This window comes from Triturus cristatus, chromosome 1_2, assembly GCF_964204655.1.
Source record: "Triturus cristatus chromosome 1_2, aTriCri1.1, whole genome shotgun sequence".
NCBI lineage: Eukaryota > Metazoa > Chordata > Amphibia > Caudata > Salamandridae > Triturus > Triturus cristatus.
Window position 1 is genome coordinate 353,220,686 of NC_140580.1, and position 17,955 is coordinate 353,238,640.

The window sequence follows — 17,955 nt, forward strand, 5'->3', positions numbered from 1 at the left end:
AGCCCAACCTCCTCCGGGCTCAGACGGGCATAGGTGGGCCCACTCTTGGCCTGGTCTTCGCCCGGGCCATGCCTAGGAGCATCCCGTGCAGCTGGGGAATCTGTGGCACTATAAGCACTGTGGAGGCCCTGCCCTGCCAGGGGGAAAGCTGGATGTGGCAGTTCAAAGCGCCCCAGCACGTCAGGGTATTCAGGAATCCTTGACCCCCTCCAGAACCTAATGAAAGCATCACCACTCAGTTTGAAGAGGTAGATGCACAGAGAAAGGTATGGATTTACTATTCTTAACTCCTCAACTATATGTACTCTAAAGACATATATATCACCAAGGTATGTTTATGAGGGGTTACATATAGAAATTCTATACAAACTTACCTTTCAATATTGTGTCCTTCTATATTTTGCTCACAATATTATGACCCTTCAATAGTTTAGCTTTGATATTCCCATCCCACACTGACTCTTTTATTATACACTTGAAAGTGTGCATGACAACCGCAGACTTGAAAGTATACCCGTGAACAAGTCCCAATTCATTGCTGGGTGTGAGTCATCTGCATTTTGAAGGAAACATCTGCAGGAACCTGGAAGTTAGAGGATATCACCATTAACCAGCACTCACCGGTGATTCCCAGAGGGAGGCAATGGATCAATGCAGGTATTCTAGGACAATGCACAGTGCACTGACAGAATACCTCGACATGTGTGCTCCAGGGGTGGTATATATCTCTGCTCACAAATGCATGCTCAGCAGTAGAGGGGAATTTTAATGGTTGTGGACAAAAGAAGGCGCTTTTGAAATCTCAAAGTGACGGACATCTTAAATATGAACCATGTCCACCATCTTCCAGACTGTTGATAAATAGCTCTAGTAAATGATATGTATGACAAAATGAAAGTAATGGATAAAGAAAGTTGCAGAGGAGGGGGGGGATTTAAGTGACTCTTAGAGTGAATCAAACACTTGAAATGCAGTGTGAATTCCCTCAGGAGAAGAGTCCTGACAGAGGACACTGGTATATCAGAGTTGGTGCTGGACTTCAAGTAGAAGGTGTAAAGAGCTTTCTCCTGGTGGATTTAGGCTCTACCTTCAAGCTCATGACTGATGCAAAACGTGTCAAGCTACCCTATGGCAGGCAGTGACAGTCCTCGGATGTGAACATCTTTGCTAGGGTATTTTGTCAGTGTGTTCTCCCACAAAAGACAAGGTGGTGAACTTGATGTATGTGCCATCAAAACAGCAGCTGACAGAGGGGGCTGTTGAACCTCAGATCTGCAGTCAAGTGTTATTTGCTGTATGTAGTCTGCCAGCTCATTGTGAGGGTTGAAGCATCCAAATACTGTGAGGTTGTGAAAGTATTTTCAAAATATTTTTAAGGTACTGGTAAGTTGGACATGCAGACTAAATTGTCACAGATAACTCAGTGAATGACTGATATTCAAAGTTAGCATTGGAGAGACCTTGATAGAGTGAAGAGAGCTCGCTCGCAAAATGTCCTCAAATAACCCAAGGGGATGTTTAGGCGCATACAAGGCGAGCTGATGCGGTAGATACAGAGGGGTACTTGCGTGCTCATTCTACGGGGGGATGTTGTGGGTCCAGCCCATGTGGGTGACAATGGCTTTGCATCAACAACATGCCTCCTGTGGCATAAAGCGTGATTTTTAAACCTCGATAAACTGGTGGAAGACTAGGGGCTCCTGGTATGTATGTGAAAGTCTGAGCGAGCAATCCACGCCTGAACCTCTAGAGATACTATACTTTATCTTCTGATGATGGTGTATATTGGAGTTTATGGTTTCTTATTTTCCCTCTTCATGCTTAGTGAGTGCAGACACCAGCTTTAAAATGAATAGGCATCCTCCATGTCCGTCTATCATTTTATGCCTTCGGCAGTGACGGTCAACACTGCCGGACACTGGCTACCATGAATTGCTGAGGCATCCTGCGATTTAGGGTGATTGTATTGTAATGCAGCATTTACGTAGCGCTTACTATCTCTATGTGGAATACTGAAGCGCTTACCTACATGGGCAGCAAGCTACGCCATGTAAGGGGTGTGATTGAAAGGGTGTTATCTTTGTTATGTGATCCTATGTGGGAAGTGTTTCAATGTCACATATGATGACCACAGAGGAACACACCATTTATCAGTGTGGTGGATGATGAGATGTGAATGATAGATGCACGTTTTTTGTTTTTTTGTTAGCTGGCAGCTTTGAATAGCTCCGCAGGCCCCTTTACAGTTATTCTTATGATTATAGTCTACTTAGCTGTCGCTACACTGGGTTGTCCAGTCTGTGTGTAGTTGTGGTCCTGAGCTGGCATGGTTGGAGAGAGAAAAAGTAAAGAAATCTGCATTGAATGGGCATTGGTACAACCTTCCCATATCTGAGTGTGATTTTTGGATGTAAGGAAGAGGCCATTGTTATAATTCCATTGGGCCTGCAGTGGTGAACTAAAGACCTCTGATTAACCAGCAGGTTGTGACAGATCTCTTCAGATATCCCATGCCTCTGCATCAGGTGATGGCTGGTTTCATGGTTGGTTAAGTACTGGTGATGGAGAAGCCCCACATCAAATATGTCTTAGGTGAGGTAAGAGGCGTAAGTTGCAGTTGGCTGAAGACAGCTGATTTTTTAACCACCGCCATCGCTCTGCATTTGTAGGGCCATAGCTTTACGGGGTGTTTGGGGTGTGACACCCCTCAAATAAATGCATTCTTGGCTTGTTAGTTGGGTCTGGGGGCCTTGAGTTGGTCTGCTATCTCTGTGTTGGGTTTTCTCATTCTGAACCAAGAATGAAAGATAAAACTATGATCTTTGATGTAAATGGGAGAAAGAGACAGAGAAAGCCATCTGGTGGCTGAATTTCAAAATGTGAAAGCAGATAACCTGGTATCAATACCAGTATCCCTGCTAGTCCAAATTGTGTGTTTCTACACAAGTATTTTATTTCATAGACCCCCCTTTTTTTGCATACGATCCATATAAGCACACTTTTAAGTACTTAAGTTCAAGATGTGCACTGTACAATCACCTCTTATGTTTGCTTTAATAGGCTATAATGTTGCTCCATCTATAATTAGAGTCTAGGCTATGTTTAGGGTTTAAATCACTACTGAGTTGCTTCGTAGTTTTCTAATGGCATTATCTTTGTGGAGTGAGCTATGAATGTTTCTTAAAATTATCACTTTTAGTAACTTTCTGTTTAAATGTCTGTCTTTGCAAGATATAATCTGATACACTAAGGTAAAGTGCTTCTCTATGTAAAGGAAATACACTGTTTGTTTTTATTTTGAAGAGATTATATCAAATTTTTACAAGTTTGTTACACAACACACTTGCCAAACGTTTTGATTGCTTTGCTCATTCACAGACTTTTAGAGCCAAGCAGACGGATGTCTTGGCTCTGACTTTGGCTCATCTCACCCTATTAATTAGCATGCACATGCTCCTCTATTTGTGACTCAGGCTTAGTACATTGGACTGTCAGCTACTTGATAAAATGATTTGCAAAAAACAAGGTCGTTTTGCCTGCTCTGCCACTCTAGACAGAGGCTCACTGTAGAAAAGTGAGTTTCAGTTGCAGTAACCCCCCCACTTTTTGACAGATTTCTGATGCACTTATATTGAGTGTGCCCTGGGCCCCTGTCAACCAGGTTCCCAGGTCTGTTTTCTTTCCCTAACCTGTACCATTGTTTCCACAATTGGCACACCTCTGGGCCACATATGAGTCCCTTGTAAAAGGTATTGGGGTACTATAGGCCTTGTAACCAGGGAGGGTCCCATTGAGCTGCAGCATGTATTGTGCCACCCTAAAGGACCCGACACCAGACACATACACACTGTCATTGCAGGGTATGTGTTTTGGTGCACCTAAACTAAAAGAGTTGCCATGGCAGTCATTCCTGGGTGCCAAGCCCACACCCCACTGCCTGTGGCACAGTGGCATAGATAAGTCATCCCTCTTGCAGGCCTTACAGCCCTAAGGCAGGATGCACTATACCACAAGTGAGGACATAGCTGCATGAGCAGTGTGTCCCTACAGTGTCTGAGCCCATTCTTGGACACTGTAAGTGCAGTGAAACCATTTTAAGTACATGTGCTGGGAGTTTGTTAACATGAACTCCACAGCTCCATGATGGCTTTACTGAACTTCTCAGTATAATAAACCCACACTGACACCAGTGTTGGATTTATTATAAAATGCTCTCAGAGGACATCCTAGAGATGCCCCCTGAAAAACTGGCCAGCTTATAGTGTATTGTCTGACTGGACCCTACCACCCAGCCACCACCAGACAGGTTTCTGACCTCAGAGGTCAGAAACAAAGCCTGCTCTGGGTAAAGGTGCTTCATACCGGGAGCTGGCGGTACTTGTTTACTTCAGCAAAGCATTTTAAAAATTTTATTTCACTGCGTGGTGTCACTTACTGTGTTTTTAAACGCAGAGGGCATCTCGCCTGATATTCTGCTCGCAACGCACAGCTGATCACTAGCTGGCGCGCTTTCTCCTCTATTCAAAAGCGGCCGCCATCAGAGCCGGCGTGCGCGCTGACCACGCCCCCTAGAGGCCACACCCCCTTTCTTTCCGGGTTAAATGTGCATCTGGAGGAAGCGCAGCGGACGAGCGCAGCGGGAGCGCCGTTTGCGCGCCGAAGGCGCGCCTAAGGCAAGCCCGTCTGCGCCCGTCATCGCCAGGACATCGCCTCTCGCCAGACCCCCTGCACCAAATTCCCAGCTTAGAGTCTGCTATGACAGAGAACATCTTCTCGCACTAAATACCAACACCAGATGCGACAAGCCGGGAGGATGTCTCGGGCAAACAGCACTTCTCTGTGAGTCCTGTAAATTTACCACTCCTAAGCCGTGCCTAGCTAGCTGCATAGCGACTATATCTAAGCTTTCTCCCCTTCGGATTCTTCAACTGAATGTTAGATCTCTCGCAAAGCATCATGCGGAAGTCCATACTCTCATTACGGATGAAAACCCCGACATTCTGTTCATATGCGAAACCTGGCTTCATGACGACCAGACTAGCATTTTGAACCTTACGCTGCCCAATGGTTTCTCCGTAAAACTATTTAACAGAGACTCTAGGGGTGGGGGAATAGCCGTTATATACCGAACCACGTATAACTGCTCCTTCACGAAAGAAGACATCTGGGGTTGCGAATGTGCTCGCTTCAAGATCTCCATTTGCCCTCAATTCACCCTCTCTGGTCTTTACATCTATCGGCCACCAGGCCCCTCTGCCAGATTTATTGATGAACTCCTCGAACTATCCCACACTCTGGCAGTCTCCTCTCCCAACTTCACCATACTGGGTGATCTTAATCTCCACTTGGACTCTGTCAATGAACCCACCATTAAAAACCTGCTGGCCGACCTTACGGCCCTGCAGCTAAACTCCCTGGTCCACTCCCCCACTCATATTGCCGGGCACATATTAGACCCTATCTTTACCAACATCTTGGAAGCCAGTGCTGAGCCCCCTGAACCCATGGGTTGGACCGACCACTCCCTCATCAAACTTACTATCACGGCAAAAAAAACGCACGCTAAAGCTGCGGCCAACCCCTGCCACAAACGACCATGGCACAAACTGTCCTCAGAAAATCTCATTCAAAACCTAGGAGAATTCCATCTCCCCGACAATAACAGAGATATTAACACAGCCTATGCTGCTTTTCATGACTGGATTGTGACAGGGCTTGACGCCGTTATTCCTGCAAAATGGACTAAAACCCGCAGCTCCCCCTCCAACCCATGGTACAACGATACGCTTAAAACCTTACGGAAGGACTGTAAGAAAACCGAACGAGAATGGAGGAAAAACTACCTAGATAGCGACAAAGCCCTCTACCTGTCAAAATTGCGTATATATCACAAGACGATACGTACTACCCGAGCCTCCTTTTACGCAAAGGAAATTAAACAAAGCACCAACCCCAACAAAACGATCTTTAAATTGGTGCAAAGCCTCCAAAAAGTCTCCAACACTGGCTCATATATCACTTCCTCGAAACAGTGCGAAGACCTTGCCACTTTCTTCATTGAGAAAGTGAGGAAAATTTATACCTCTTTTCCTCAAGATGAGCCAGTGCCCATTAACACTTCCAACTCTGCAGTGGACACGTCGAAACTGTCAAGAATACCTGACATATCCCCCGACGACCTTGCAAAACTGTGCAGACAGGTTAAGTCTGGCTCCCCCACAGACCCCTTGAGACCATCCAAATTCCTGGACTCATTGGAATTTTTTCTTCCCTCGCTTTCTAGCTTACTCAATCTCTCTTTTTCCTCAGCTGTGGTTCCCACCCGCTGGAAATCCGCTTGGGTCTCTCCTATTATTAAAAAGCCCACATTAGACCCCACAAAACCTGAAAACTACAGACCCATCTCGCTGCTCCCCTGGACGTCTAAACTGGCCGAAGCTCATGTCAATAAAGTGCTATCCCATCATATGCTGTCCAATCACGTCCTTGATCCTTCCCAAAATGGCTTCAGGCCAGGACATAGCACCGAGTCGGCCCTGCTGACCACCACGGAACACATTCGGGACGCCCTGGACGCTGGTCAAAGTGCCGCGCTGATCCTGTTGGATCTCAGCGCGGCCTTTGACACGGTCTCACACAGCATTTTGCTGACTCGACTTGAGGCCATAGGGATCAACGAACTCGCCCTTGAGTGGTTCCGGTCCTTCCTCAAAGACAGGTCCTTTCAAGTTTCAGCCCCACCTTACATCTCCCAACCCCATTCCATCGAACAGGGAGTCCCCCAAGGATCGGCGCTCAGCCCATCACTTTTCAACCTATACGTCCAGCCTCTTGCAGCAGTGGCAAAAGAGTGGGACCTTACGCTTGTATCGTATGCCGACGACACACAGCTGGTCATCACACTCTCTGAAGGCCCTTCCACCTCGGCCACTAAATTCAAGGATGGGCTAGCGGCAGTTGCACAGTGGATGACAAACAACTGTTTGCAGCTGAACGCCGGGAAAACGGAGGTGCTTCTCCTTGGCAAAAACACTAGCCACTGGAGTGACCATTGGTGGCCCTCTTTGCTTGCTCCCACCCCCGTGCCGAAAGACGTGGTGAAGAACCTAGGTGTTTGGCTCGACTCCTCTCTTAACTTCCAGTCCCACACAAAGAAAGTGGCAGCTACTTGTGTGGGCCTAATGAGAAGTCTTAGCCCGATACTCGGTTTCTTCGACTCTAGAACCCGCCAACTCATCATCCAGTCCATGATTCTCGCCCGGCTGGACTATGCCAATGAGCTATTCTTAGGGGCAAATAAAGCAGAATTAGCACGGATGCAGCGTATTCAGAACTCGGCCGCCAGAGCAGTGGTTGGCCTCCCACGCAGGTGCTCGGCCAGAGCTACCATCCGCAATCTGCACTGGCTGCCAATTGAATCCCGCATCCATTTTAAAACCCTCACCACGGCATTCAAAATTCTTAACTCGGACTGCCCTGAACTCCTACGCCCGCTCCTTGTTCCCTACACCCCTCAGCGTACTCTACGCTCTAGAGGACAACACCTTGTGACAGTCCCCCGTTCCAAGCTGTGCAGAATGGGTGGACGTTCCTTCAAGGTCTTGGGGGCAAGATTGTGGAACTCCCTGCCTCTTCACATCCGCACCCTAACCAACTTAACTGCCTTTCGGAAAGAACTAAAAACGCATCTCTTTTTCCTTATCTAGTCCTCTGTTGGTTATCCTCCTTCACCCCTCAGGTACTGGTTGGGTTAGCGCCGGGACGTCCCGTTGCTGGGGCAGCTGTTTGCGCTTTAAAAAACTGGATAACATAACATAACATAACATACCTCCCCCTTGCAGGATCAGCAACACTTGGCGGTGAGCCTCCAAGGCTCTCACCTTGTGTTATGCTGATTTGGGCAGCTCCAACTAGTGGAGATGCACATCTCCCCTGGCCCCTGTCCTACTTTTTGGTGGCAGGACAGGCTGGAAAATTAGCAAGCAGAGTAGGGGTGTCCACCTTGGCTTGGCATACCCCTTGGCTGTGCAGCAGTGGAGAAGAAGGTACCACCTAACTTGGCCCTAGCCCTGTTGGTCTGTCTCCACCTCCAGTGACCCTCTCAAGAGGCTGAGCTGACTTCAACAAAGACTCTCCTCTCCTGAGGACACAAACAGTCCAACAAAAAAACTCAAACTTTAAGGACTCCGGATTCAGGCGGAACCGCAACCCCTGCACACTCTGCACCCTACGCCCACAGCCTGAGTTCGAGATAACCATTGTGAAGTCTCCCCAGCGATCCTGACCTTGTCTCCATCAGTGGCTGACCTCTGAAGGACCACCTCCCACGATGCCTGCAGCCTCTGTTTGAAGGTTCCCCCGACTGCGACCAGACCCAGCTGAGGAAATCCAACACCAAAAGGCACCCCTGCATCCCCTGCCCCCGACTTTGGGGAGCCCAGCCGATGGTGCCCAGGTGTCTCCCAGCTATCCAACTTACCTGCCCAGTCATTAGTCACCTTCGTCCAGACTCCTGCTCCAAGCCTGCAGCCTCTTTCCGAAACTAACGATCTCCATTGGAAAGCATTGGGCACCCGACGCTGATTTGCAGCCTGCACCTGGCCAGCCCCGTGCTGGTGGTTGTGTAGCTTTGGTGCTGCATCATGGCCACCCCTGTGGTCACCTTAACCCCCCGGGCTCTTGCCCTATAGCTGCAGGTACCTACCTGCAAACCGTGTCTCTCTGAGGTACCCCCAGGCTCCATTGGATAACATTGGTCACAGTGACCTCTGCACCCGGCCGCGCCAGTACTGCTGGTGGTGCAGTACCTACATAATATTGAACCTTGCCCTATGTTGTCCTAAACCCCTGAAGCCTGGAGAGTACTTACCTGCAAACTGTATATCCTTGTTTGCCTCCATAGGATTGCATTGTGGTTATATTTATTGCATTGAACAGTCTATCCTCAACCTTGCAAAATCTTAAAACTATACTTGAGTGACATTTACAGAAACCATTCTCAAAACTGTAAAGTATATACTGCATTTACAAAACATTATTGCATCCTTGAAAAGTATTTTTACTTTTAAGAATGGCAGAACTTACCTGCATAAGTGATACTTGGTCCTAAAATAAAATAACAAAGAAATAATTTTTTATGCAACCAATTTGTCTGGATTTAGTCTTTGAGTGTGTGACACCATTTCTTTATTGAGTGTGTACAACAAATGCTTAACACTACCCTCTGATAAGCCTGATTGCTCCACCACACTACTACAAAATAAAGTAAGGTATTATCTACTTTAGCCTCTGCTATACCTCTGGGTACTCATTGGACTCTATGCACACTATATCTCATTTTGGTACAGTATATACAGAGCCAGCTTCCTACACCCACCTTATGCAAATCAGTAATGACCTTGGGCCATATGTAGGTAAAAACCAAATTGCGAGTTCTTATTAGTAATTTTTACCTAATCGCTATTAAGAACTCGCAAAATTCGATGTAGATAAAATATCGCTAAAAGTTAGCGATTTGGTAATAATCGCAAAAAAAATACCGAATCCACATTACCGAATCGGTATTAGCGAAATCGCAATTTAAAAAAATCGCAAATTAGCAAATCTGCCAATTGGGTGCAGATTGAAGACATGCCAATTGGGTGCAGATTGAAGACATTACAACCAGAAAGTGGCCTTACACATGCTGTTTCATTGAGCCTGAAGCTGTGGGAGAGGCAGGGAGCAGGAGCAGGAGCACAGACCCAGGAGCTGCACAGTAACCCCAAATCAGACACCAAAAACAAGCATGGACACACAGGAGAAGGGAAAGGAGCAGGCAGAGAGGAAGAGGGAACACAAATTCTCTGAGAAGGAGTTGGAGGTCCTAATTGAAGTGGTGGTAAAGGACCACGACCAGTTGTTTGGCAAGAACTCATTGCATGTTCCGGAATCACAGAGACGCGGACAGCTCAGCCAGAGGAAACAATAGACAAGGTAAGAAGCATGCACTGCATGCTGTGCCCCCCATCTCAATCCCCAATAAGCAAGTATGAATCCCACTCCAGTCCATGATTTGCTAACAACCAGCAATGCACCTTGGGAGATGTAGTCCTAATTAACACATAGTATACCAGTTATTCCAATGACCCCAAGTGCATGTGACCCACATCAGTAAATAAGCAAGCTGGGGACTGTCAGTTTCAATGGCAAACATGTAATTTAATGGAACACAAGTGCCGCCAGGCAAGTCAGCAAATTGACATTCTGTATCCACAGGCGAACTTGCACCACAGACTGCTGAGAGGGAGAGAGAAGAGGCAGCTAGGGAACACAACACTCAGGATGATGAGGCCCTGATACCTGCAGATGTCACGTCACCATCACCGGGACGCAGGAGGTATACAGTGGGTAGTCTTCAGGAGATGGAGGGTTCAGAGGAGGAGAGCACGTGAGCCCCACAGACCATGCAGGAAGAGGCAGGACAGACTCCAGGGGCACAGTCACCCATGGAGCGTTGCCACACAAGTGCCCGACGGCGCAGACCAAGGGCTCACAGTCCAGATGCACAGGGATAAGATACCACTGTATTTGCAGGTTGAGAGGGAAACATGTTGAAGGTGCAGCGGCTGCAAGGTAAAAAAATTTGATCAATGCAACGCCAGATGGTGTACATGAACAGAAATATGAGGGACATGAAGGAGGGCATAAATGCTCTAAATACCACTGTTGCAGAGGGCATGCGGGACATGGCCGATGCTGTAATGCTGTTGTGTGGAAAAATGGACATGGAACGGGCAGCAAGGCGCAAGGAGCAACAGCGCCTGGAAGGGTATACAAAGGGGGTGAACCGGCTATGCAATGCCACCTCTGTCCTCAGAAGACGCCCAGTGGCCACGCAGTTGGAGATGGCCCACTGCAGCTGTGATGTGGCTAGGGGGTTGGTTACTGTCACCACTGCGTTGGAAGAGCTCCAGACAACACATATCGCTGCCACAGTGTCTGGGGATGGTGGTGAAAGTGAGGACGTAACAAGCCGCAGCAGCATCACTCCACCAGTAGCAGAGTCAAGAAGGCGCAGTGCAAGACACGGTCCAGCCACAGGACAGTCCTCTGGCAAGGGCAGTGTGCAGGGTGAGCAGAGCAGTGCTGTGTGTGGGTGCAGCAAATGAAGCTATGCTTCAGCTGACATTGGGAGATGGGTGAGGTAACCCATGTAACCAAATTATAAGGGATGATAATGAGCATGCAGTGTATCAATGCCATGCTGGGATTGTTGAGGCACTGAGAGGCCAATATGGTGCTGCGGTGTAAATTCCTATTGCCTGATGTAAGCTCAATAAAACACTGTTACATATTTGCAATTACTCACTTTGTCTCATTACTTACTCAGAAATAGTTGCGTGTGATCTCAGCCCGTCTGTGTCTCCCATCTGACGCTGCCACACACCTGCTGCGCGGTGCAGTGGCTCTGGACATTCCTCATCATCATCCTCTGGTTCAGTGAGTTCCACGGGTGTTCCCTTCTGTGTGGCCAGGTTATGGTGCAAGACATGTTGGTATTATCTTGCAGCAGATCAGAGGGCGGTACTGCCGTGCACCTCCACTTTTGTGGAGGCAGCGGAACCTGCTTTTCAGGAGTCCAAATGTACGCTCCACCACATTCCGCATTGATTTATGCGCCACATTGAATCTCCTCTCACTTGGGGTAGAGGGGTTGAGGTATTGAGTCAGGATAAATGACCGCACCTCATATGCACTGTCACCTAAGTGGTAAAGGAAGAAACATCATTCACAGTCAGCAACAGATACATTCAAGGTATACATCAGGGTCTGTCACATTGATTTACCTAGCAGGTATCCTTCTCCAAATTCACCCCCAGCAAGACGTGTATAGATCCCACTGTTCCTGGAGATGTAGGAATCATGCGTTCTCCCTGGAAGTTTTGCGACAATTTCGGTGATGATGTGAGATGCATCACAAATGACCTGTACGTTGATTGAATATGTTGATTTGCGGTTCCGATATATGTACTCAGTATCAGAGGGGGGGCAGATTGGAATATGTGTCCCATCGATGCACCCTATGACATGTGGGAACTGGGCCTTCTGATAAAAATCCGACTTTATCTTATGCAGTTTGTGAGAAGTTGGCCTGGCATATGCTGGTCACTAGTTATAGTGGCCACCTTGCACCAGTCCAATTCGACTCTTGGTAGATAGGTTTAAAGACAACCTTTTAAAGAAAGCTATCCTAGTGGTAGCTGTGGAGAGCAGCCTTCAGGCTAAGTCTCTGAGGAATGTAAAGCAGCTTGTTTTACCTTATAATCTCTTGAATTACCAAATGAAAAGACACCACACAGGTATATATATCAAATATATATGTATTTATTTCTAAATATACTCTACTAATCTCTTTATGAGATTAGAGCCAGGTAAACTTTCAAAGGAACAACAGTTCTCAATAAATTAAGCACAAATATGGCTGTAGCCCTAGGGGCGTACCAGACCATATACTAAAATAATGCGTTAACAAACTCGACTTGCAAAATGAAGAGGCCTAGGGCCTTGGGAATCGCTGGGGCTTCACTTCTGCAGTGTTAGCAGGTAAGTAACCAGCCCACAGGAGACGCGTGCAGTGTCTAAACACACACGCGGGTTTTCAATGCGTTTCAATGGCAAATGTCGCGGTTTGTAAATTACAGTTTTAGGGCACTTCGCAAAAGTCAACAGGCAAGCAACTTACAGGGCAAGTATTTCGAGAGCCAACACACACTTGGGCACCGGAGTGCACGAGTTACCTCACCCAGGGAAGCCGGGTGCATAGGTGTCCTTTGGTGTCGGGTCGCGATGCTGTTTCCAATGGAGATCACTGAATACTTGCTGCTTGTGACGACTGGAGAGGTGTCCGTTCGAATCCGACGATGGATTGGAGTTGCAGAAGACCTAGAAATTGAGGGGACAGAGTTCAGAGTCATAAAATAATAATGGGTGTCAAGGAAAAGAACGCGCTACCTGCAAAAATACACAATCACTGACTGTGCGAACAACAATTTACACTACAGTGCATTCAACTTGAGGTTAAACACCCCATACCCTCAAAAAAAAATCGAAGATTGAATCATGTAATTTCTTTTGTTGAAGCACACGTGAAATTACTGATAATAGTCTCTTAATAATAACAGCAAAACAGAAAACAATTTGTGTGGGCTTCTCTTCTTCTTTATTTCCAAGTTGAATCTTCAAATTCCTTAATTTGCAAACAATCCTCCATTCCCCAATGCGTTTCGTCGATAAGGGATTAACCACTTCTATGCCCATGACGAGATAGTCTCGTCATGGAGCACGGTTGCGCTGTGCCCATGACGAGACTATCTCGTCATGGACCCCGCCCGCTAATGAAAGGCCCGGCACAGGAGGGGGAAAGGGCGGGGCACTGAAGGGGTTAACCCATACGACTTCCTCAGGGCTGGAAGTGATAAATAATATAATTGGAGTACAAACACTTACTTATTCCATTCTTAAATTAGCCCACAACTCCTCCATGTGCAAAAGGAAATAAACATGCTGTGTGATATCACACCTGTCGTATCCCGTGTTTTACACGTTTTTGTACTTGTTAACAACATTATCACAAAATTAATTATACACTAATTATACCCACATAGTCAACATAAGAAATGTGAGCATTGAACAATTCCAGTGATGGCACCATTCCCAAACGTGCGGCACATGCTATAAATAGAACCTGAATAAATAGTCTGTACCTTAATTCTTGTATCTCTCACCTATAAAGAAACAACCATGTAGAACCGCATTACACACTGCGGAGCACTTGAGACAAAGGCTGGACTCGCCACCACATTTGACACCACAATAACGTACCTTCAAATACTGTTTTGATAACTTCAGTAATAACTGCTGATCATGTCCAAAACGAGTTGTTGGCGCTAACCTAAAATATAATTCAAAAATCTAGGTAAACTTAGTCCTCTATCGTTCCCTTCAGAGGTCACACAACATCCATTCTACCTATCTCTTAATAACTACTTCTCACCTGAATTCTTTGTCTTGTCTCTCAAATAAACCGCAGTCACAATCCAAAAGTATTTCCAGTCCTTAACCACGAACATTAATCTTTAAATCCTCCACAAATTCCTGCAGTATGGAGATCTATAGGATTAAATAGCCAAATTAATCCCAGTCATTATATTCTTAATAGTAAGTGTCAAATTGAGGCCGACAGTAAGAATGCTCTCCCACTTACTTTTGAAACACCATTGCCCCCGAATACAGGAACACAACCGTGTTCAATGTTCCCGCGTTTTTTTATACAAATCATAGAAACGAACAAGGTGACTTCCGTTAGGAAAAATTCATCACCGCCATTTTGGATAGGTCATGCACTGAAATATTTGAATCCAATAAATGTCATATCATATTGCTGACCCAAATAATTACTAAACCAAGCAACTAAACTAAAACCGTTCGGATCCTGCACCACAATTATGTATAACTATGAAACTTATTCTCCCGCAAGCTATCAAATACATATGTCCCCGTCAAAGAAAAGCCACAGAATTCTCTCACCTCCCGTTCGTTCAAGATGAAAAACGAACAAAGTGACTTACACTCGACATACTGAGACGGGCGCCATTATGGTTGAGTCTAATATTTACACATAAATTAGGCAAACTAAATTACAGCAATCGCTATTTGTTATTTCTCTATGAACCACCAAAGTAGTAACAGCTACCATTTATATCAAATAAAATGTCAATTAAATAATGTCAAAAAGAAACAGAAGTAAATGCAGTCCAGCCACCAAAGGCGGCACCTTGATATGTTGTCGCCCAATAAATGAATAATAATCCATTAAACAAAAATAATAATAATCCACATGAGTGCCATATATGTTTGGCATTCATCTAAAGTCATGGACTATAATTCTCTTACACACATTCATTATGAACCTTACACACCAATATTGCTAATCCACTCTCACTATACCATACCTGACTGCGGTTTATTTGAGAGACAAGACAAAGAATTCAGGTGAGAAGTAGTTATTAAGAGATAGGTAGAATGGATGTTGTGTGACCTCTGAAGGGAACGATAGAGGACTAAGTTTACCTAGATTTTTGAATTATATTTTAGGTTAGCGCCAACAACTCGTTTTGGACATGATCAGCAGTTATTACTGAAGTTATCAAAACAGTATTTGAAGGTACGTTATTGTGGTGTCAAATGAGGTGGCGAGTCCAGCCTTTGTCTCATGTGCTCCGCAGTGTGTAATCCCGTTTTACATGGTTGTTTCTTTATAGGTGAGAGATACAAGAATTAAGGTACAGACTATTTATTCAGGTTCTATTTATAGCATGTGCCGCACGTTTGGGAATGGTGCCATCACTGGAGTTGTTCAATGCTCACATTTCTTATGTTGGCTATGTGGGTGTAATTAGTGTATAATTAATTTTGTGATAATGTTGTTAACAAGTACAAAAATGTGTAAAACACGGGATACGACAGGTGTGATATCACACAGCATGTTTATTTCCTTTTGCACATGGAGGAATTGTGGGCTAATTTAAGAATGGAATAAGTAAGTGTTTGTACTCCAATTATATTATTTATCACTTCCAGCCCTGAGGAAGTCGTATGGGTTAATCCCTTATCGACGAAACGTGTTGGGGAATGGAGGATTGTTTGCAAATTAAGGAATTTGAAGATCCAACTTGGAAATAAAGAAGAAGAGAAGCCCACACAAATTGTTTTCTGTTTTGCTGTTATTATTAAGAGACTTTTATCAGTAATTTCACGTGTGCTTCAACAAAAGAAATTAGAGAGTTCAGAGTCACTTGCCAGTGACCGGTGGCCAGCAAGATGGATGACCACAGCTGTCGCATCTCTTCAGGTCGGTGATGGTGTTTTGTCTCTTCACTCACGAGGTCCAGGAAGGCTCGACGATGACCAGCAGCTGGATTCGGGAGGTCCCATGACGTCTGCAGCTGTCGACAGTGTCGGCACCTGGATTGCAGCCAACAAGCCTTGGCAGCTGCAAGTCTCGTGTGGAATGAAGATTGGCAATGGTGCAGACCAGCAAGGTCTGATGGACTTACCCCGCAAGGGTAACTGAGGGCAGGCCCAGAGCAACCAGGCGAGCCCTTGGAATCGATGTGGAAGTCTTCAGGTGAGTTACTAGTCAATGGGCAAGCAACCGCAAAGACGCCTTTGCAGGAAAAGTTTAACAACAGCCCACGGTCACTCGGGACGGGGTAAGCCGCTGAAATTCGGTACTAGACCTGCTAGGGACTTGGACAACAAGTGGTCCAAAGCACAACTTCGTTGGACGTAGTTTAGGGCTTGCACTCGAAATCAGTGCACGGTTCCCTGGTATTGCTGTTCCTCGTCACTCGTGGGGTTCAGATGCCACAGCTTCGCTGGGGACTCAAAATGGCCATTGAGAGGTCAGGAAGTCTGCTTCAGGGGATGCAGGGACTTCGGGCTCCGGCGGGAGCGGTAAAGTTTGCAACCATTGTAGAGAGTTTTGGTGCCTGCCAAGCAGGGGAGTCACTCCTTGACTCCAAGGGAGATTCTTCAGTCTTCCAGAGATAGTGGAACGTCGAAGGGCCAGGATTCTTCTTAGTTGAGCGTCGTCCAGGTGTAATCTAAATTGCATTGGCAATGTGTGGTATCTTATAGTGAAAAGATGGGAGGGACTAGCTCTATGACCACTCCTCTAGGAGGATCAGGGTAGTGGGTGGTTACACCCGCTTCCCTTTGTCCAGTTTCGCGCCAGAGCAGGGGCAGGTAGTCCCTGAACCAGTTTGAGCTGGCTTATGCACAGAGGAGCCTACTGCTCCCCCAGTGCAGGACTTCAAAGCACTCTAAGAGTGCACCCACCCAGCTCCAATACACTAAATCCTGTCTGGGAGGTGGTGACACCTCCCTGTGACAGGAAACCCTTTGTTGGGCTCCCTCCACTGCGAGTTTCGGTCAGCAGCAGGAGGGCAGCCCGGTGTCTGTGCTGGTGGCATCCATTTTGTGATGCCAGGGCTCTGAAAGATTTCTACCGTGTAGTACAGTGGGTACATGTCATCCCCTCTAGAAGGGTGGGATCCTACTCCCACACCAGTTACTGGTGTGGGGGTAGGATTCCAAGTTGTTTGACACCAAACACGACATGTTTTGATGCAGTCATTCCAAAGTTAGCATTTACCGCGAGGTTATAATGCACTTAAGAGTATATGGTTTAACCGCATCCACAAACAGCAGCAGAAAAAAAGACTCTGCCAGCTGCAGAGGGGTCCTGCTCAGGCAGAAGCACCCCCTCACATAGTAAACCATGCACCCTGCCCTTGGGATTGATAGGGGCTACCATAGGTGACTGATAGGTTTATATGTGTGTGTATGTTGAGATATAGGAACCTATACCTCTGTGAGGAGTGCTAACACTACCTCACACAGGCTGCAGTAGCAGGCCTGTGGTGTCAGATTGTGAGTGCTTCCCAGGGGTGGCATAATACATGCTGCAGCCCCTGGTAGGCCTGTGAAGTACCAATGCCCTAGGTACCTAAGGTACTATATACTAGGGGCTCATAAGGTACCACAGTATCCAATCACTAGTGCATCTAATATGCACACCAAGTTGTTTAGAGAGATCAGTTAGACTGGGGCCCTGATTAGCAGGGACCCAGCCAGACTATAGCCAGAAACCAGTGTATACATCAGAAAAAAGTGGGGGCAACACAAGTGCAGATCCTACTCTCCTACACAACCCCCCCCCCCCCAAACTCAGGGACATTAAACTAACCTTGACCAGTTGAGTCTTCATGTTCTAAGTGGAAATACCTCGAGAGTCCATCTGCATTGGCATATTGGGTCCCAGGCCTATGCAGAAAATGCTGTTTTAGCCTTGGCATCATCAGCTAACTTGATTTGCCAATAGCCTGATGTAAGGTCAAATTTACTGACATA